This window comes from Solanum pennellii, chromosome 5 (assembly GCF_001406875.1).
Source record: "Solanum pennellii chromosome 5, SPENNV200".
Taxonomy (NCBI): domain Eukaryota; kingdom Viridiplantae; phylum Streptophyta; class Magnoliopsida; order Solanales; family Solanaceae; genus Solanum; species Solanum pennellii.
In genome coordinates, this window is record NC_028641.1 from 32,910,762 (window position 1) to 32,933,124 (window position 22,363).

Here is a 22,363-nt window from a genome sequence, read left to right on the forward strand (position 1 = left end):
AAAATATTTCTAGATCCCAATACACCCAATGCCAGATAGCTGCCAAAAAGCATAAGCCAGAAAACACAATATGTGCTCCCGCTACACCTTCGTAACTCCAAATACCTGGATTCGTTACAGTCCCCCCTGTGATACTCCAACTGCCCCATGAATTGGTTATTCCTAAACGAGTCATGAAGGGTATAACGAACATACCCTGTCTCCACATTGGATCAAGAACAGGATCAGAAGGATCAAAAACCGCTAATTCATACAGAGCCATCGAACCGGCCCAACCAGCAACCAGAGTTGTATGCATTATATGAACAGAAAGCAACCGACCGGGATCATTCAATACAACGGTCTGAACACGATACCAAGGCAAACCCATGGAAATACCCCTTATATCAAAGATAAATGAACACTACGTAACGTCGAACATTGCCTATCAGCGTTGTCCCTAACCGATACACATCGTTGTACCGACAATGGATGTGTCCTGCTAGCATCGTGCATAACCTTCACACATTAGTACACAGATGTCAGACTATATGCATGCAAGATGTATTGGGGATACAAAAAGAATCCTTTTTCTTTACAGTCGTATCTACTGTGATAAGAAAGAGCTCTTAGTTCAGTTCGGTAGAACGTGGGTCTCCAAAACCCGATGTCGTAGGTTCAAATCCTACAGAGCGTGATTTTTTTCTTCTTCGCCTATGGTTCCCACAACCCTAGTTATGGACTTTAGTTACCCATAGTCATAATCACAATATTCAAATATGTAATATACGAATTCATGCACTTACTTCAATGAGAAAGAATAAATCCAGAAATTCACTTGATTAATCAACAAAAGTCACCAACAATCAATTACTGAAAACTAATTGAAGACTAAAGATTATCCAAAAGTGTAACAATAATCACCAAATCAAGAGTCTAAAAATAATCAAGATTCTAACAATAATCAAGAGTCTAACCCCAACAAATAGGTTTTTCGAACTATTTATAAAAAATAAAAACCTAATTTTATAAGGACTCTATTTGCTGGAAATCTGTCAAAACGCGACTGGGTCGACGGACCTCGCAACGGATCGTCGTGGTCACGACGGGCCGTCATGGATTCCGTCGTCCCATACTTGTGCTATTTTTTCTACTTCTCTCTTCATTATCCTCGACGGCAGGTATGACGGATCGTCACAGGCACAACGGTCCGTTGAGGGTCTCCGTTCCAAAACACTTGAACTCTTGGAATGTGGGTACTGGGACTACTTTTTTGATCTTCATGACGAACCAGCAGGACGGACCGTCATGGCTATGAAGGTCCGTCACGCACTCCGTAACCCCACACTTAGTCAGAATTCTCCATCTTCCTTCAACAGCTGCACTACGATGCCACCTACGGACCGTCACGAGCACGAAGAACCGTCACAAGCTTCGTAGGTGGTACTTTCCTGTATTTCTTGCTCAAAAACCTCCGCATTCATCTTTTTGACAGATTTCCTGCAAATAAAGAGAAACTTACATAAAAATTCGTACAAACAGGCTTTTGGACACACTAAACTTAAGGAAAAAGTATTAAAAATACCATGAAACCACGGTATATCTCGAAACGAGTGGATATTCTTTATCAAATTAAATGATTAGATTCATAAAGGTATGGATTTTTATCCTTGAAACTCTCTTCATCAAGGAGCCCCGATTCTCGAGATGTTTTCTAAAGTTTTAAAGTTGAATTGTCCAATTTCATAATTCTACCGTGGGTTGTTGCATTAAATATTTCTAAACATTGAATAATGATTTAATTGATATTGTATTTAGGATTTTAACCTAAATTACCTATTAATCCATGAATTGAATGAACCTTAGATTTTGACTATGTTATGGGTTACTTGATATTGACCTATTGTATATTAATTGCAGGGTAGATTTCTATGGTCTTTCTAATGATGTAAGAATTTTTCACAATTGATATCTAGGCTGTATTAGATTTATGAATCTTTATTGAATTTACCTAGTTTCATTGATTATCATAGTTTCTATATTGAATTATTGTTTATTGCCATTGGTAAGGGACTTATGGTATTAAATTGGATGATTTAGCATCGAATTGAGGTGTTCAGGATTTTGTGGTGGTAAGCTTCCCTATTTAATTTATTTTGATGTTAATTAGAATTCAATTATATTGTGATTGCTATGGTCCACACATTTCTTGTTGAGCTATGAAGTTTTACTAAAATACATGATGCATGATTTCTAAACAAAAGTACTATTTGAATGCATGCTTTTGCATGGTTGTCATACTTGGTGCATTCTTGTACTACTATCATTCTTCTTCATCTTTTTACACAAAGTGGATATGGTGATGGCAAGAGGATGTCTCCTAAGTGGAGATCTTGGTATATCTTCCTAGTTCAAAAAAGCGAATCCTCATGATTCAAGGATTTCCTATGTCAAGTTATTATTCAAGTATATTTAATATCTAGATTATTATTTTATGTTGTTAAGGTTCGTGTATAGTAACCACCATTTTAAAGAGTTTTTCCACATCAACTATCCAATTCGGAGTGTTACGCTAGTTTATTGTACGAAAAATGGATTAAAATGCCCCTCTATTGAGGTCCGTTGACCCAGCCGCGTTTTGACAGATTTCCAGCAAATAGAGTCCTTGTTTAATTAGGTTTTTGTTTTCTATAAATAGTTCGAAAAAACCTCGTTTTTGAGGTTAGACGTTAGACGCTGGATTATTAGTTAGACTCTGGATCATTATTAGACTCTGTGTATTAGTGTTAGACTTTTGATTATCATTAGACTTTTTGTGAGATTCTTGATTACTTTGAGATTCTTGCAAGTGATTGTTGGTCATTTTTGGTGATTAATCAAGAAAACTTTCGGATTTTACTCTTTCTCATTGAAGTAAGTACAGGAATTCTTATATAATATATTTGAATATTGTGATTATGACTATGGATAACTTAACTCCATAACTAGGGTTGTGGGAACCATAGGCAAATAATGAGATAAAACCTAACGAAAATAACAATTCTAGAGTAGTGTCTTCCATGTATTAATAATTCTTTTGCTTAGAAGTCTTTTTAACGGATGGCCAACGTTAGAATGCTACTTGCCGGACCAAGGAGGTAGATAATAGGAAAAGAATTATCAACATAGATTTAGTGTATACTATCTAATAGGCTAGTATTGATTGGTAGTAGATCACCTTTTGCTTAGCTTAATAGTAGATCACCTTTTGTTTTGCTTAAAAGAAAATTCTAAGTGGTGCATATTGTGGTTGTTAGACGAGATTCTGCGTTAATTCTATAAATTCAGATAGGCCTTTGAAAAGCCAGCTAGAACACCCTTTGGAAAGAACATCGTAATAGGTATCTTGGAGGGGCCCCGGAATTAGAAGAGCGTCGTCTCCTATAACAGCCTCAACTAGATCCGCTATGTTCCACCTCTCGGGGACGTCCCTACCGCTGAGTCGAAGCAACTCTGCGCTATTTTTGCAGATGTCGCGAAATAACTGAGTTANTCCGGTACGGCCCTACCGCTGAGTCGAAGCAACTCTGCGCTATTTTTGCAGATGTCGCGAAATAACTGAGTTAACTCCGGTGGAGCGCTTTGCGCGTCCGGCGTAGTTGAACTAGTAGAAGAAGCGAAGGAAGAAGAGGAACTTTGCATAAAGTGAAGATCGCTCGGGGTGAGTAGAAATGCACTGTTTTCCATATCCAAAAATAATCTTATTATTTTTTCTTTCTCTGCTCCCCCCAAAAAAAAGAGAGACTGAATTTCTTCCACCTTCCCTGTAGGAGTAGTGAAGAAGTATAGATTTAGTTGGTTGTTGACCAACGGAAAGCATGGGATCAAAAAAGGCAGAATTTACGCAATTTCTTTTCTAAGAAAGAGATCATAAAGGAAGCAGACTCTTTTTAGCTATTTTTTTCTTTTATTTGTGGTACCCCTAAGAGACCTTTTTCCTTTCCTTGTATTGTATTAAATTGAAATAAAAGCTAAAGCACTTTCTTTTAAGAATGTATCTGGTTCCATCTTTCTTTCGTTAGTTAAGCCACTTTTTTTCTAAAAAGGATTGTAGTAATTCTGATTTGACACTATTTGGAATGGCTCTCTCATATTGAGAAATTCTGTCTAGTGGCATTCGATCACAGAATCCATTGACAGCTGCATAAATGACTAGAATTTGTTTTTCAATTGGCAGTGGTGCATATTGTGGTTGTTTCGGACTTCTGTCAGCCTTGCACCTCTATTGAGTAATGCCTGAGTCGCAGCATCAAGGTCTGAGCCAAATTGAGCAAGGGCGGCCACTTCGCGATATTGTGCCAATTCCAGTTTGAACTACCGCAGACTTGTTTCATAGTTTTCAACTGAGCGGCAGACCCGACGCGACTGACAGATAAGCGACTTTAATAGCAGGTCTAATTCCGCGATAAAAGAGCTCTGTTTCCAAACAGATTTGTCCATCAGTAATGGGGATCACATTCATGGGAATATAGGCCGATACGTCTCCAGCTTGTGTTTCAATGACGGGTAAGGCGGTTAAGCTACCTGCGCCTGTCTGGTCCGATCGTTTAGCCGCTCTTTCTAAGAGACGGGAATGTAAATAGAAAACATCCCCTGGGAAAGCCTCACGACCTGGTGGTCGGCGTAACAATAATGACATTTGTCGATATGCTACCGCCTGTTTACTAAGATCATCATAGATTATTAATGTGTGCATTCCATTATCGCGGAAATATTCCCCCATGGCACACCCAGAATATGGGGCCAAAAATTGTAAAGGAGCAGGATCCGAAGCGGTGGCTGCTACAAGAATAGAATATTCCAATAAGATTTATTTTAATGGAAAAAGTCTTGAAAATAACCTTAGATTTTATTTTACTAGTTAAACATATCCTCGCCATTAAAATAAAGTTATTTTTACCCCTGTCATCTACAAACTAGTCACATATACCACTGAATTGAATGGGAAATCCTAAATCAACAAAAATAAACCGATCTACTTAAATTAACCAATTTAAACCTGACTCAACCCGACCCACTTATCATTTAACCCACCTATATTTCTCTCCATTGGACGACTTTGTAAGTTCAAGCACCTATGCTTCAGTTTTTTATTCCTGCAAATGCCCCAACCTGGGTAAACAATTAAGAGTGCCCTCCTAATATTTGCAATATATTCGATAAAGAATGATGTCTCTTACAACACTATGTTAGTGGGATACTTTGAAAATTGAGAAATTTCAAAAGCTCAAGAAATGTTTTATCAAATGGAACATGAAGGGGAGTGTGAGGATATAATTTCATGGAATTTAATGATTTCAGGTTATGTAAATAATTTTAAGTTCAATGAAGCTTTGAATATGTTTCAGAAGGTAATGCAGAAGGAAGAAATTGAAGCAGATTCGTTCACACTAGGCAGTGCCCTTGCTGCTTGTGTTGATATGAGTTGATCACGACATGGGAAGGAGATACATTCCTAAGAAATTTGTAGGGGTCTGCAAACAGATCATTTTGTTGGTGGGGCACTTGTAGAGTTGTATAGCAAGTGTCTGGATGTTGGTGCTGCTCAAAAAGCGTTTGATGAGGTAAATGAGAGGGATATATTGATGAAGATGAATATAGGTGGATTAAATGATTAGTGGGTCGTGTCGGGTCGGGTTTAAATTGGTCAATTTAAGTAAATCGAGTAATTTTTGTTGATTTATGATTTTCATCCAATTGAGGGGTATATGTGACAAGTTTGTAAACGGCAGGGGTAAAAATAACTTCATTTTAACAGAGAGAGTATATTTAACTAATAAAACAAAGTTGAGGTGTATTTTTAACCCTTTTCCCTATTTTAATTTCATTCACAAGTAATAGTAATTGTCTATCATTCACATACTTCTTTATCACCACAAATTATTTATAAGCGGAATATAAATTCATATTTCAAAAATAAGTTGTTTCATTCAAATACAAATATCAAAATGACAGAGAGCACTTCACTAATATAAAAGTGGAAATACTAAAATAATTTTAACAACAAACGTTACCAATTTTATTAGCAATCATGTCACGAAGCCCATTAATAAGTATGACTTTGTTCTTCCACATATTTTTTTTCTATATTGTTAGTGCTTGAACTTATGCCAAATTCGGAGTCAACCAATGGAATACATCTCTCATCCTCAACCGTTTGAAATGCATCATCCACATTGCATTTTTGTTTGATATAATTGTGAATGGCCATAGTAGTATGATACCCCTTTAAGTGTCAATGTTATAATAAGGCATATCTTGCAAAATAGACCAGCTTGGTTTCCAAACACCAAATGTGCGCTCTACTATATTTTTATATGAAGAATGCATACAATTAAATTTTTCAATGTGTCTTCTTGGCTTAACAGTTGTCTTGTTGCTTCACGACGAAAGTCAAGAAGATGATATCTCATATTCTCTCTTTTGTATGGAGCCATATATCTCTTCTATGTGCATATCCTTCATCAACTAAAAAATATTTGTTTCCTAAAGGATGTGGAAAGTCCATTTCACTTCTACGAAGAGCCTCACCAAATATACGACTATCATGAGCCGCTCCTTCCAACCCAGCTCATGCAAATGTAAAACACAAATTAAAATTCACAATGGCGATGATATTTTGAGTCGAATAACCTTTACATTCAATATAATGTATTATTGACCTTGTGGCAATCTAGCTTTGACATTTGTACCATCACGTTCTCCAATAAATCCTAAAAATATAGGCATGTAAGATAAACAAATATAACAAGTAATACTAAAAAAATATAGCAAACTAAAAGTTGTTACTTACCTTAAAGAAAGGCATTTATCGTTCATTACATAGCTTGTGAGATCCAGCACAATCATTATAATTTAGATGTGGTTTAATGATGTCTCTTGCAAGCTTAGAAATGTATTTTAAAACACTATAAAAGTGTCTATGAATCGTCTCCCCCGAATGTTGAAAGATATCTTGTATATTCGATTTCCCGCTCCATGTGCACAAGTCATTAAGAACATTCCTAACATTTCATGTATAAACCTCCCATGTGTGGGCTTAAGTACATATTTTTCATTTACATATTTGGATAGATCAACAAACACCACCTTCTTTAATCGAAAATTTTTATAACAACGAGTTTCATTTTGTTGTAATATCTCTTGATAAATATATGCCCAAAACGCCTTGATGTACGACAAGGTTCTTTGAATAAGTCTTTTTCATAATACATTATAATGTATTAACCTTCTATCCTGCATAGAGTCCTCCATTCTTTCTCGTTTTGCTCTATCCTGCTTGGTTCTAGTTTTTCATCTTCTATCGAACAAATCACTTATATGAGGTAATATGGTAAAGTTCAAATCCTCCATTTCACTAGAAATAAAAATATCTCCAATTAAAAAAATCAAGAGTATAAAAGTTTCATTATTTCACAAGTAATGATACATTTATTTTACTTACTTACAGTACTTTTGAATCCACAGTAAATATTTCAATTCTACTACTTTATATTAGTAAAGACATTTATATAAATTCAATCACAACATACATTTTTATATAAATCCTACACAATAAATACCTATATATAAATTTGCACAACAAACACATCTATATAAATTAAACATAACAAACACCTATGTGTAAATTCAACACAACATATACATTTACATAAATTCAACATAACAAACACATATATATAAATACACAACAAATGCATATGAATAATTTCAACAAAATGAATATCTATATATAAATTCAACACAACAAATACATTTACATAAATTCAACACAACAAACACATTTATATAAATGAGGACTTAACTTAAAAAAATTAACCATACAATCATATTGTCTAAACAAAATTGAACATATAAATAAAGTTCATGCGTACAAGCAAAATCTCAAATATAAAATAATAAAATTAATTTTTTTTCATAACAACACATCCTACACACTTCTTAAGGTATAATTGATAGTCATACTCCATTCAAAGACTTTCGAGCTTCATTCGTAGTTATCTTTAAAAACACTTGTAGAATGTATTTTTTATGAAATATGTTCACAAAATAGTTGTACATTTCACACCTTTCAAAAATATCGGGATTGTTTGCCAAAAAATACATACACTGATCAATGGTGGGATCATCTATCACATTAGATGTAGCAGTACATTTGTTAGTCATTAACTCTACTAAAGAGTGCATATCTTCTTTTATTGATGCAGTTGTAGATTTTGTCTCACTTTTTTTCACTTGATTACTAGTTCCAATACCATCAGTTGAATTTGATCTTTTTAATGATGGTTTAGAAAACATAGTAGAATTCATATGTGTGGATTATCACTTTCACCACCCCCTTCATTATTATTATTATTAATGAAGTGCTCCATATCATCATTATCAATACCGTCTGGTCTTTCTTCGTCAGAATCAACCTTCGTTTCAAAAAACTAGAATTGATTTGAGACACGTGCTCTCTCCCCCCTAGCAACAATATCAAAATAATGCATCATAGCGAAATCATTTGAGTAAAAGATTCTTATTCTGTATTTTCTATATCGGACATCCTCCTGTAAGAAAAGATGAAACAACAAATTTAAGTAAGTAAATTGTAACAGTAAAAGAAATAAAAAGACATAAAACAATGTGAGAAATGTACATTAATTTTTCTCTTCCACCAATCATCGTCTGTCATAATTGTATTTTAGTGGCATCCCATCCTATCCCATCCTATACCTATATGACCTCTCATCAGTTTCTTAAAAGGATTCCACTCGACTTTCAACCTATCCAAATGATTTCTCATTTATTTGTTTAAAGCGTCTTCCCGTTCTTACATAGAATGTTTTAGTCATCTATTTCCATCCCATCTCTAGATAAGTGAGTATTTGGTATATTCCTTCCTAATCTCTAATCACATAACTCTATAAATTTGAGATGAGTGTCATCATCCCACTTAGCATTAGCATTAGTTTGTGTTTCAGACATGGTGTATTAGATGTGAAGATGAGAATTGATAAGAAAATTGAAAATAACTACTTCCATAAATTTATATAGATAACAAATATATACTGCACAATCAAATTATATATACACAATCAAAACAGAAAATACACAAAACAAAATCAGCTACAGAAGACGCACAAAAAAATACATAATAAAAAAACAAAAATTGAAAGATAATCAAGAAACTAAAAGTTTCACGCTGATTCAGTTTTTCCTACATATGATATTATTTCTATCAATCGAGAGAGAAAAAAAGAGAGTTAATCTAAAGATAATCGAAAGATAACTTACTTCAAGCTTTAGATATTCACCCTTCAAATTAGGAGAAAAGAAAGAAGAAGCTCAGCAGCGGCATTAACGTGAAAAAGAAAATTGGGGCAAGAGATATCAGGGTTAATGCAATATGGACATTTAGAAATTGTATAAAACAATTAAGGGCAAAAAGGTAATATACTTGGTCAACATAAAATGGATTTTAAGTTTAAAAAAAGCACTCTCACCCTATGTTTAACTTTTGACTTAAAACAATATTATTTACTTAAAGTAAGTCGCTTTGATAATTGATAAACACTCTAATAAGTCAAAAACTCGCTTTAAAGCAAAATATAATTTCAGAGCATCAGGTTGTTGTTGATATTCTGTTTGGTTGATGGAGTCAAATATGACCAAGATGTTTTGTTTGAATGGTAGTAATTATCATACTTGGATAGGCAAGATGAAAGATCTTCTATTTGTAAAGTAAATGCATCTACCTGTGTTTGCTTCTAATAAACTCGAATCTATGAATGATAAGGATTGCGAATTTGAGCATTTACAGGTTTGTGGCTATATCAGAGAATGAGTTGAAGATAACGTTAGAAATCACATTGTGAATGAGACACATGCCAGAAGTTTGTGGACAAGCTCGAGACATTATATGCTTCGAGGGATAGCATCAATAAATTGTTTCTTTTGAAACAATTGATGAACATCATGTAAATAGAGGGCACTCCAATTTCTAATAATATTAATAATTTTCAGGGTGTTCTTTACCAGCTGTCTGAAATGGGTGTAATATTCAATGAAGAAATTCAAGGACTCTGGCTTCTTAATACTCTTCCAGACTCTTTTGAGACTCTTCGAGTTTCTTTAACAAATTCTGCTCCTAGTGGTGTTGTGACCATGGAATATCCTAAGAGTGGTGTTCTGAATTAAGAGATGAGAAGAAGATCTCAAGGCTCATCATCTTCTACCTAGCACTCCGATGTTTTGGTTACTGAAGACATGGGGAGAAACAAGTTTAGAGGTCAGAATGACATAGATAAAAGTAGAGGAAAATCAAATACTAAATTCAAGAATGTTACATGTGACTATTGCCACAAGAATGGGCATATCAAGAAATTTTGTTTCAAGTACAAGAGAGATATAAAATAGCAAAAGAAAGAAATTTTGTTAATCTTGTTCGTGATAGGTCTAGCTGTTTTGTGGATTCTGGTGCTACTTCTCATGTCATGCCCAGGAAGGAATTATTTTCTTCTTATACTCTAGGTAATTTTGGGATGTTGAAAATGGGTAACAATCATGAGGTTGAGGTTCTTTGTATTGGGACTGTTTGTTTGGAAAGTAATAATGGTTCCAAACTAGTTCTCAATAATGTCAAGCATGCTCTAGATGTTCGCTTAAATTTGATTTCTCTTGGAAACCTTGATGATGAGGGTTGTGTTAATACCCTTGGTGCTGGCCAATGGAAGCTTACAAAAGGTTCGATGGTGGTAGCCCGTGGTGACAAATTGTCTAACTTGTATATTTTTCAGGGCTCCATTCTCAGAGGTTTAGTAAATGTGATGGAGAATGATACTTCATCATTATTATGGCATAGAAGACTGAGTCATATGAGCGAGAAAGGGATGGACAATTTGGCTAACAAAAATATGCTTTTCGGAGTGAAGCAAGAAGTTGAATAAGTGTGTTCATTATTTAGCCTGAAAACAGAAAAGAGTTTCTTTTCAGAGTCATCTAGCTTCAATAAAGCTTGATTTTCTGGATTTGGTACATTCTAATTTGTGTGGTCCTTTTAAGATAAGCTCTCATGGTGGTGCACTTTATTTTGTGACTTCTATTGATGATCATTCGCACAAACTCTGAGTATTCTCTTTTTAGTCCAAGGATCAGGTTCTTGATGTCTTCAAGAAGTTTCAGGCTTTGGTTGAAAGACAGACAGGGAAGAAATTGAAATGCATATGTTTTGATAATGGTGGTGAGTATATTGGTCCTTTTGATAGGTATTGTAGAAAGCAGGATATTCGGCATCAAAAAACTCCTGCGAAGACTCTTCAGCTAAATGATTTAGCGGAGAGGATGAACAGAACTCTTATTAAGAGGGTTCGATGTATGCTTTCAAATGCTAAGCTGCCAAATTCCTTTTGGGCAGAAGCATCTAACACAATTGCCTATGTTATCAATTTATCTCCTATTATTGATTTCAATGGTGATGTCCCTGAAAGAGTTTGGTCTGGTTGTCACAAGAGAAGTACATTTAGAAAGTACTTCGTACATTTAACATGGACAAAGCTAAGGTTGTCAGTACACCTTTAGCTATGAACTTCAAATTGAGTACTAAATATTGTCCTTCTAATAATGGTGCAAAGGAAGATATGAAGCAAGTTCCTTATGGTTCAGCTGTTGGTTGTTTGATGAATGCAATGGTGTGTACAAGACCTGATATTGCTTATGTTGTTGGTATTGTTAGTCGTTTTCTTTCTAATTTGGGAAGAGAGCATTGGAATGTTGTAAAATGGATTATGAGATATCTTTGTGGCACTTCTAGTCTGAGTTTGTGTTTTGGGATAGGGAAACCTATTCTTTCTGGTTATATTGAGTCAAACATGGCTGGTGATGTTGATACTCGTAAGTCTACTTCAGGCTACTTGACTACTTTTGCAGGGGGAGATGTGTCTTGGCAACCTAGATTGCAAAAATGTGTTGCTTTATCTACTTAAGAGGCTGAGCTTATTGCAGCTGTTGAATCTTGTAAAGAATTGATCTGGATGAAGAGATTCTTGGGGGAAATTGGTTGTGCTCAAGCGAGATGTGTGCTTTATTGTGACAGTCAAAGTGCTATTCATCTAGGCAAGAATTATACATTTCATGGTCGGTCTAAACACATTAATTTGAGGTATCATTGGATTCGAGATGTGTTGGATACTAAGTTGCTTGAACTTAAGAAAATCCATACCAATGATAATGATTCTGACATGATGACTAAATCTTTGCCAAGAGGGAAGTTTGAGTATTTTTGCATGATCGTCGGGATGGCGGTCTCCTCCACAAAGCCGATAGGGGGAGAATTGTTGAGTTTGGACCTTTTTCCCTTCCTATGTGGATGAATTAAAGTCCAAGGTTTTGGGTCTTCCATCCTTTTCATTGTAACACCCCGTATCCAAAACAAACCAAAAACAACCTTTTAGAAAAATATGCAGGTGCAACCAACGGTGCAATCGACGAACCGTAGACTGACCCACAGTCCGTCCTGCACATCCGTCAATGGGGTCAGAAACCCCCAAAATCTCAGCCCAGGAAAATTTTGTTAAGTCATGATCAACGGATGGACCTATGGTCTATAGGTCAGACTACAGTCCATAGTCCATGATCGTCGAGCGAAACCCCATTCACCCACACTCTGACAAGAGCCATCGATGACCAACACGATCCGTAGGTTAACCTACGGTCCGTAGGTTTGACCGTAGGTGGGAACTAGCAGAAAGTTAAGGGGGAAATGTAGTTGGTCAACATCATATGGTCATAAATCTTAGCATAAAATTAATTAGGTGCCCATGGCCTACCTACACATAGATAATTGAATTAGCTTTCCATAGCCACCGAATTTGCTAAGATCACACCTCCGAATAAAAAATTATGCCCATTTTAGTAAAGGCATGTCGAAAAGACCCAACCTATGGACCAAACAACAGACCGTCGATGGAACGACGGACCGTCAGTCCTGGTCGTCGTTTGGTCCGACAATAACTAACTCAAGGGTCTTTTGGTCTTTTTCCACTTCGTTTAAACCTTAAGATATGTCGTTTTGACCTGAAATCATCAAATATTAGTCACTTTAAGCCTAGAAACATAACAAGAACTTACCTAAGTCAAAATCATAAATCAAAATTTAGAAAATTAGAAGCAAGAAAGGAGAAAAAGCTCAAGAACCCTAGTTCACGAAACAAGTTTCCAGCAGTTCCAGCCCCAAAATCTAAGTGTTTATCCGTGAATTTCATCACCATGTATATGAGATTTCACTAGTGGGTTCCTTCCACCCATTGGGTCCCTTGTTTTCAGTCAGGTCTTGATTTTCTTATCATGATTAGACCAAGGGTTCCTAGAATTACATCATAACTTCGTGATTTAGTTAAAGTATATGTTCCAAATCATATTATCATGTTATTAATCAGATTTATCGCATGAATTTCAGAACCCTAGCTTTGTATTTCTTTATTTCTTGAATTGCAGATGTTAGGTCAGATATTTTAGTTATGCAGTTATACATGCTTCAGTTTTAATGCATCATTATCAGATTAAATGTTGCATTCCCAGTTTGCATATTCAGTTTTGAGCTATCCAGTATTCAAAGAAAATTCAGACGTAATTAGTTAATTACATAAATTTAATTGAGTAGCATAATACCGAGTTGGACTAGGGTTCAGCGTACCCAAATAGTCCCAGAACTACTAGCCATGTAGGTTGTAAGTCCCCTTTGTGGGCATCAGTTTAGTGATCACGCCATCATGCCTTTATACCTCTGGCAGGGTATATTGGGTCCTCATGATGGGGCGTATACATCGGACTCCACATTTAGCTCATGTAATTTTATTATATTTTTTTAGTAGCTCCCATAGCTAAGTCAGAAACTCTTGCATTGACCATTTATCAGTATATTCAGTATGCAGTTTCAGCATGTTATAAATTGGTAATTGCATTCAGTTAGCTCAGAATTCTCTATATCATGTTCAGATTATTATACTTGCTTTTGTTCTTGTTCAGTTATGTTTTATTTTAGCTTTATTATATCCTGCATGCTTAGTACCTTTCAAGTACTGACGCATTTGTGCGCTAAATCTTCTTGTGATGTATATTCAGGTTCTCAGCATCCAGATCATGCATAGATCGATTTTCCAATCTCCGGTTCAATAGATTCAGTGGTGAGTCCTCATTCTCTGAGGACAATAGTAATAAGTTTAATTTCAATCTTTAGTCATTTATTTTAAATTTTACTAGATTTAGCTGGGGCTTGTCCTAGTATATCTAGTCAGTTAGAGGCTTATTTCAGACATAGTTAAATTCAGCTTAGTATTGAGTTAATATTTCCTTTGTATTAAACTCATTGTTTTCAAATATTTCAATTATAAAATATGGGTATTCCCCATCTTTTCAGTTTAAATTCTAATTTAGCTTCCGCATTCCGCTTATTATCTTTAGTATGCTTATGATCATGTCAGCAGGGTTAGCTTGGGATCACTTGTGGTCCTAGGTTCCATGTTCGCGTCTTGAGGGGTAGCTCGGGGCGTGACAAAATTTGGTATCAGAGCAGTAGGTTCAAGAGTCCTAGGATGTCTGAAAAGCCGCACTAAGTAGAGTCCATTTCATGGATGTGAAGTGCACCACATCTAATGAGAGGGAGGCTACAAAGTTTTTGAGGAAAACTTCACTCTCTTGTTACTCTTATCGTGCGTAAGGTATGATATTATTCCATTCTAACTTGACGTTCTACGTTTTAGATCATGCCTCCTCGTAGAGATAACGCTAGGAATGCGAACACCGGGAATGAAAACGCAGCTCCTCCAGTCCCAGATCAAAAAGTATCCAGTGTTGAGTTCAGGAATGTCATACAAATATTGGCTCAAAGTATGACAAACTAGAACAATCAGGTTCATACTCATGTAAATGAAAATGGTAGATTAGTAGAAGCAATGGTCCATGACTTTGTCCGGATGAATCCGACTGAGTTCTTAGGATCACAAACTAATGAGGATCCTCAAAATTTCTTGGATGAGATCAAGAAGATCTTTGAGGTAATGCAAGTCACTGGGAATGATTGGTTTAGTTAGCATCATACCAGTTAAAGGATGTTGCTCATATCTAATACACTCAGTAGAATGAGAATAGGGGTGCAAATGCAGCTCCTATCACTTGGGATTGCTTTAGTGAGACTTTTCTCGATAGGTTTTTCCCAAAAGAGTTGACAGAGGCAAAGGCTCAGGAATTCATGAATTTGAGGCATGGTAACATGACAGTCCAAGAGTATGGGCTGAAGTTTAACAAACTCTCTTTGTATGCTACTCACATGGTTGCTGACTCCAGGGCTCAGATGAACAAGTTCTTGTATGGAGTGTCGTATTTGGTGAAAACTAAGTGCAAAATGCTATGTTACTTGGAGATATGAACATCTCTAGGCTTATGACTCATGCTCAGCAGGTTAAGAGTGATAAGCTTAGGGAACAGGCGAAGGAAAATAAGAAGGCTAGGACTGGGAACTATGACTATTCTCAGCAGAAATCGGGTGGTGCAAATCGCTCGCACAGTCAGCAGAAGTTTTCAGCTCCAACCCCTTCATCAGGTAGTGTTCTATCCTCCAAGAACAGGTAGGACCAGAAGGGTAGAGCACCAGGCTCTAAGTCTCAGGGAAGTGTTTCAGGCACCAAGACTTACCCCACTTGCCCTAAGTATGGTAAGAACCATCCAGGCGAGTCTCTTGCAGGAAAAGAAGGATGTTTTGGGTGCGGCCAGTCTGGTCGTGATTGAGGGATTGTCCTTCTAGACTGGGTCAAGGAGGTGGTAATGGAAAAGCTCAGTCTACAACGTCAGCAGCACCAGCAAGTCTCCCAACTCATCAGGATAACTCATCTAGTACAGGTGGCGGTCCGTGCCAAAACAGGTTGTATGCTCTTCTGGATCACCAGGATCAGGAAGGTTCTCCTGATGTAATCACTGGTACATTTCGAATCTTTGACCTTGATGTTTCTGCATTGTTATATCCAGGGCTACTCTTTCTTTTGTAACTCCTTACATAGCAGTACAATTGAGTGTAATCCAGAAACTCTCTCAGAACCTTTCTCAGTCTCTACTCCAGTCGGTGACCTAATTATAACTAGACGGTTATACAGAAATTGCCCTATCACAGTCTCTCAGAAAGTCACCTCAGTAGATCTAGCAGAGTTATAAATGGTAGAATTCGATTTTATTCTAGGAATGGATTCGTTACACTCATGTTATGCCTCAATCGATTGTAGAACTAGGATTGTTCATTTTAAGTTTCTAGACGAACCAATCTTAGAATGGAAGGGTAGTAGCTTAGCGCCTATGGGTCAATTTATTTCTTACCTTAAGGCCAGAAAGATAATATCTAAGGGTTATCTCTATCATCTAGTTCGGGTTAAGGATTCTAGCCTTGAAACCCCAACTCTTGATTCGAGTTCGAGTAGTTTCTGAGTTTCCAAAAGTGTTTCCAGAAGATCTTCCCAGAGTCCCTCCCTAAAGGGAAATCGACTTTGGAATTGATCTCCTTCCAGATACCCAACCTATTTTTTTATTCCTCCTTACAGAATAGCTCCACCAGATCTTAAGGTATTGAAAGAGCAATTGAAAAACCTTCTAGATAAGGGCTTCATCAGACCTAGTATTTCACCATGGGTGCACCAGTGTTGTTCGTAAAGAAGAAAGATGGTTCTCTCATAATGTGCATTGACTATACACAAGGTCACAATCAAGAATAAGTATCCCATCCCCAAGATTAATGACTTGTTCGACCAACATCAGGGTGCTAGCCATTTCTCAAAGATAGACCTCAGATCGGGTTATCATCAGCTCAAAGTCAGAGATAGTGACATTCCGAAAATAGCCTTTAGAACTCGATATGGTCATTATGAATTTGTAGTTATGTCATTTGGACTAACTAATGCTCGTGCAGCTTTCATGGATTTCATGCACATAGTGTTCAAACAGTACTTGGACTTGTTCGTTATCGTCTTTATTGATGATATCCTCATTTACTCTAGGAGTGAGGAATAACATGCAAGTCATTTGAGAGTTGTTCTGCAGACTCTCAAAGATTGCCAATTATTCGCTAAGTTTAGTAAATTTGAGTTTTGGTTGCAATCCGTTGCTTTTCTTGTCACATTGTATCTAGCGAAGGGATCTGAGAGGATTTGCAGAAGATAGAAGCAGTGAAACAGTGGCCCAGATCTACCTCTACTACAGATATCAGAAGTTTTTTAGGTCTAGCGGGTTATTACAGAAGGTTCGTGGAAGGATTTTCATCCATAGCCTCACCATTGACTAGGTAGACTTAGAAGATGGTCAAGTTCCAATGGTCAGATGATTGTGAGAAAAGCTTTGTAGAATTGAAAACTAGATTGACTACAACTCCTGTCTTGACTCTACCAAAGGGTTCAGATGGTTATGTGATCTATTGTGATACATCCATAGTTGATCTAGGTTGTGTGTTGATGCAGCGAGATAAGGTTTTAGCGTATGACTTTAGACATCTTAAGGTGCATGAGAAGAACTATACAACTCATGACCTCGAGCTTGCAGCAGTGGTTCTTGCACTCAAGATATGGAGACACTACTTGTATGGTGTTCATGTAGATGTGTTCAGCGATCATAAGAGCCTTCCGTATGTGTTCACCTAGAAAGAGTTGAATCTTCACCAGAGGAGATGGCTTGAGTTCCTTAAGGATTATGATATGAGTGTGCATTATCATCTATGGGTAGTGTAGCTCAGTTGAGGAACAAAGGAAGGAGCTAGTGAAGGATGTTCACAGGCTTTCTCGCTTGGAAGTTCGCCTTATAAGCATATCAGACAGCGATGTAATAGTTCAAAATGGGGCAGAATCGTCTTTGGTAGTGGAGGTTAAGGAAAAGCAAGACAATGATCCAATCTTGCTTGAACTTAAGGGTGCAGTCCATAATCAGAGAATGGAGGTTTTCACCCAAGGGGGAGATGGTGTACTTCGCTACTAGGGTAGATTATGTGTTCCTTATGTGGGCGAGTTGAGACAGCATGTTGTTGCAGAAGCCCATAACTCTAGGTATTCTATTCATCCAGGTGCCACTAAGATGTACCACGATCTGCGGGAAGTCTATTGGTGGAATGGCATGAAGAGGGATATAGCAGACTTTGTGAGTAAGTTCCCCAATTGCCAGCAAGTCAAGGTAGAACATCAAAAATCAGGAGGTATGACTCAAGAGATCAACATTCCTACTTGGAAGTGGGAAGTGATCAATATGGATTTCGTCACAGGGTTACCGCTAGTCGCAGACAGCATGACTCCATTTGGGTGATAGTTGATAGGATGACTAAGTTTTTTTTGCTTTTTGGCGGTCAAGACTACAGATTCGACAGAGGACTATGCCAAGCTTTACATTAATGAAATTATGAGGTTGCATGGGGTTCCTTTGTCTATCATCTCAGATAGAGGTTCTCAGTTTACCTCTTATTTCAGGAAGTCATTTCAGAAGGGTTTGGGTACTTAAGTTAACCTTAGCACAACATTTTATTCGCAAACGGATGGACAGGCAGAGCGTACCACTCAAACCCTAGAGGATATGTTGAGATCTTGTGTGTTCGATTTCAATGGTAGTTGGGATGATCACCTTCCTCTTATTGTGTTCGCCTGCAACAATAGCTACCATTCCATCATTCATATGGCCCCTTATGAGGCTTTATATGTGCGTAGACGTAGATCTCTTGTTGCTTGGTTTGAAGTAGGTGAAGCAGCATTGATAGGGCCAGATTCATTCCTTTATGCTATGGAGAAAGTGCAACTCATAAGAGATAGACTTAAGACATCCCAAGTCGTCAGAAATCTTATGCAGATGTAAGGAGAACGGAACTAGAGTTCCAAGTTGATGATTGGGTTTTCCTGAAAGTCTCACCTATGAAAGGGGTGATGAGATTTGGAAAGAAAGGGAAGTCAGTATTCAGTTTCAGCATGTTATAAATTGGTCATTGCATTCAGTTTGCTCATAATTCTTTATATCATGTTCAGATTATTATACTTGCTTTTGTGCTTGTTCAGTTATGTTTTATTTCAGCTTTATTCTATCCTACATGCTCAGTACCTTTGAAGTACTGACGTATTTGTGCTCTACATCTTCTTGTGATGTAGGTTCAGGTTCTCAGCATCCAGATCACGCATAGATTAATTTTTCGATCTCCAGTTTAGCAGATTCAGTGGTGAGTCCTCATTTTCCGAGGATAACAGTCATGAGTTTCATTTCAATCTTTAGTCATTTAGTTTTAGTTTTGCTAGATTTAGTTGGGGCTTGTCCCAGTATTTCTAATCAGTTAGAGGCTTAGTATTGAGTTAATATTTCCTTTGTATTAAACTCATTGTTTACAAATATCTCAGATATAGAATATGGGTATTCCCCATTCTTCAGTTTAAGTTCTAATTTAGCTTCCGCATTCTGTTTATTATCTTTAGTATGCTCATGATCATGTCAGCAGGGTTAGCTTGGGATCACTTGTGGTCCTAGGTTCCATGTCCACGTCTCGGGGGGTAGCTCGGGGCGTGACATTCTTTGTGGATAAAATTAGCCCAACTGCCCAATATTGTGGTGCATATGTAAGACTTTATTTTAGGTCTTATTTGAAGAGAATCACAAGATTTGAGTGCAACCAATATAGAGAGAGAAGTGAGAAAGTGCAGATTTTCGCACAAGTCATAGCAGCCAATTTCAAATCGCGATTCCCGCTTCGTTTCTTATCCGATTGAGCTGATTTTTGGAAAGCGTGTTCCTTTAAACTTAATATTTGATTACGAACTGAGAGAGGGTGATTTTGGAGTAGTGTAGCTCCAGATTTTGGCTTGTGAACAGTAGCTGCATTTTGGGTATTTTAGCTCGTTTTATTTCTCTAGTTTTTTAGTGTTATCTTGTAGTTGTGTTGCTCATTGTTTGGAACTTTGTTGGTGATCATTTTGGAGGAAACTTTTCTTATCTTGTTGATTATAGTGGAGTTTTGGTCTTGTGGTTTTTACTCTTCACACCGAAGAGGTTTTCCACGTAAAATTTGGCGTCTCTTGTGTTGATTTATTTTTCTTGCTTGGTTAGTTTGTTTGCTGCCCCAGACTATTTTAATTCTCGCATTATTTTGTCATCTCTTGGTTCAAATAGAAGGAAAAGTTTTGACTTAGGTTTCTTTCGCTATCGCCTTTGTCGTGCACATATTTATTTTGTGCTTGCCTTTCCTAACACGTAGATCCATAAGACTTATATCTTACATCTTGGGGCTTACGTCGCATCCCATACTCCATAAAATCTCTCACTTCATGCCTCACCCTTTAAAACATTGTGCATGACCAAGTAAAACATCAAATAATTTGATAAGCGGAGTTCATAAAGCATAGTATAAGGTCAATGCAATATTCTTAAAATCATATCATAAGCTTAATCATAATCTTTTGAAGAAATTATAAATTGCTATGGGAGATACCATTAACTAACATAATTTATGTGAGCTATTACATGGGAGTTTAATGTATTACTCTCACACTGAAAAAATAGTGTCCTACCTACCAAGATAAGGGTCATAATCATAAGCTAAGGTGAATCCACCCACTAATATCTATTCTGGACAATTTTACGAAGGCACGCAGTTTAGGAACCTGGGTAATCGTCACTAGTACGCCTATGCTAAGTAAGCTCCCAACGAAAACATGCATAATTGTATCATATCAATAATTTTAGTCTTTGAAATGGTAAGAATCTAGTAACACCAACTCGTTCTTGAAGACTCATAATCATAAGAATAGCTCCTTTAAAGTATCATGTTTTCATAACATAATCAATTCATAAGAAACACTTACTCGAAAACATCTATATCACGATAATCTTTCCATAATGAAAATACTTCAATCAAAGCAACCTAATTTCATAAAATCATGTTGATACTTTATTCTAAAGTACCCCTTGAATCATAATTTCTTCAATTCATATCATAATCACTTGCATAGCATGGGTTAATGTAAATATCATTGAAAACATGTAATTATGATCAAATCATGCACAATAAGATCAATGATGATGAATAAGCTTCAAATCCATTAAACCCATAATAGAATCATGAAACCATAGAATTTGGATAAGAATCATGGAGAGACTTTGAGGTTTCTATGGGACTTAATGGGTGAAGATGAATATATTGATAAATTTCACAAATACCTTGATGAGCCCTACCTTTTAATTGAATCTGGAAGAGGAGATTTGGAGCTTGAACAGCTCTAGAATCACCTTGAGAGAATATGTAGAAGAAGAATTGAGAGCTTTGGGAAGTTATGAGTGAATGGGGAGGTTTGAAGTTTGAACCTTAGAAATGGTTTTAGGTTTTAGAAATAGGCTTAAAATGACACAGTGTAGGAATTACAAAGTAGAAATGACCCATTTAACCTTGAAAAATAACTGCTGAAAAACTTCTACGAACCCCATGTATGGTTTGTAGAAGCTTCTATGGACCTTACTGTCCATTCGTGAACGAGTTACTGAAAATTAGCTTCTCTAACGGAGGACTACGAGCCAAGGTCTACACACTAGTGTATACCCAACTACGATCTGTGTAACCCTTCGTACACTGAGTCTCAAGTTCCTGGAAAGTAACCACGAGTCATACTACCTTGTACGACATGTACATCTCTTCCGTAGATCTAAGATAATCAAATTTCACTAAGTGTGGAACTCACTCTACAGACATCTTACACGACCTGTATATCATTCAAGAGCCATCATGTTGGCACGTAAAACTTCATTTCACTAAGTCTGGAACTCACTTTTACTAGCATCTTACACGACCCTTATATCATTTCAAGAGTTATCATGTTGGCCCGTAAAACTTCACCCAAGACTTGACGTATTCCAGATTTCCAACCACCAGTCCACAACTACTTTCCACTGCCCGCACAACCATCTATAGTCCGCACACTAGGCTCGTGGAACCAATGCATCAACAACTTTCTGCACTTTTTCATTTTTCAATTCTACTTTTCCACTTTCGAGGCATTACAGATTGTAGCCTTGTGTTCACTCAAAAGAAAATTCTCCGATATGTTTTCTTCGAAAATATTTCTTGAATTTCTGATTAAGGACTAGGTTCTTTAGATATAGCTTTATCTTTGATTCTCCTTCAGTTGTATAACAGACAATGTCAACTTTCTTCTTCAACAGATCCAGTTCTTTTGTATAGATAGAATCAAATTCGAATAATGAACATATTTCTATATAATTCATCCTATAACACATGAACAGATTGGATTAATCTATAATTTTAACATATTTATGAATAGTGCAACTCATTTAAACATCATAAAAAAGTCATAGTGCCAAA

General features: G+C 36.6%; 1 non-coding gene and 1 pseudogene across 1 annotated transcript; one reads left to right on the forward strand and one right to left on the reverse strand.

The window, feature by feature from the left end:
* Positions 1 to 602: 602 nt before the first annotated feature.
* TRNAW-CCA lies at positions 603 to 676 on the forward strand. The gene has a single exon. It is a non-coding gene; the product is annotated as a tRNA-Trp (tRNA).
* Positions 677 to 7,922: 7,246 nt separating this feature from the next.
* LOC107019438 lies at positions 7,923 to 8,988 on the reverse strand (annotated as a pseudogene).
* Between the last annotated feature and the right edge of the window lie 13,375 nt (positions 8,989 to 22,363).